The 1,009-nt window shown below is 46.5% G+C and overlaps 1 long non-coding RNA gene across 1 annotated transcript; it reads right to left on the minus strand.

The window, feature by feature from the left end:
• Nucleotides 1-943, minus strand: LOC106941771 (uncharacterized). Its single transcript, XR_001423454.1, has 3 exons — nucleotides 792-943; nucleotides 586-624; nucleotides 1-65 (listed from the first exon to the last, which is right to left on the minus strand). It is a non-coding gene; the product is annotated as an uncharacterized LOC106941771 (long non-coding RNA).
• Between the last annotated feature and the right edge of the window lie 66 nt (nucleotides 944-1,009).

Here is a 1,009-nt window from a genome sequence, read left to right on the forward strand (position 1 = left end):
GCAGACGATCTGTCCCTGATGGACGTCTGTCCTCAGTGCTGAGTAGAGGACACATGTAGAGGTTCCTGCAGAAAATTCACCAGATTCAGACGATATAATGAGGTTACAGAGCGGAAAATAAATCAAAAAGTTTCTTTCTGAATAGAGAACAATAAGACTGAATTTATCAGTAAAAGTGAAATGATCTGTGAACCAGCAGTTCTCCCAGTAAGGCCCTGGGAGAACTGCTGGTTCCAACCAGAGTAGACTGGAGTAGAGCTGTAAACATCTGCTCTGCTCCATGGCGACCCACTGAGCATGCTCAGTGTGCATGCAGGAAGCTGAGATCAGCTGAGATCCATCAGACATCCAACCAGCCTGCAGTTCAGGTCAGTGAAGCTGCTGCAGTAACGCAGTTTGACCACAAGGGGAGCTGAGTGACAGTGAAGCAGCTCTACTGGAACCAACATGGAGGCAGGAAGCAGAAAAATGCTCTGACTGTGTTAATGTTTTCTAAGCAGATCTGAAGTCCTGATTGATCCGGTCTGGATTCTGTCTGATCCAGAACTCTGGTCCCAGAAAAGCCCAGAAATCCTCCAGACTCACCTCTGCTGGGTCCAAACTGCTGTGGGTCAAATCCAGATCCTGAAACCAAAGCAGCAGAAACATTCAGCTAAATTTCTCCAGATGTTCAAAGTGAGGCTTCATGCCAGGAAATCTGAAGAAAATCTGGAAACTACAGATTACAGAGTTTCTGGATTTAATCCCAGAAGCTCAGAGGAAGAGAAGTTGAAAACATTTGACTTCCTCACCTTCATGACTCCTGTGAAAACACCAGCTCACCAGTAAAACCAGTAGGTGGAGGAAAACCACTGCAGCACTGGAGGAGAGGAACAGGAGCATGATGGGAGGAGACTGGGTGGAGCTGGGACAGATGGAGGAAGGTGGAGCAGTGGAGGTGATTCTCCCTGAAATGAATCAAAGTAATAATTTATTTCTTGTCTCCTGATGAAGGTTGAAGCAAACAGAG

Source organism: Poecilia latipinna, unplaced genomic scaffold, assembly GCF_001443285.1.
Source record: "Poecilia latipinna isolate Pla-1442-1.1 unplaced genomic scaffold, P_latipinna-1.0 Scaffold3857, whole genome shotgun sequence".
NCBI classification, from domain to species: domain Eukaryota; kingdom Metazoa; phylum Chordata; class Actinopteri; order Cyprinodontiformes; family Poeciliidae; genus Poecilia; species Poecilia latipinna.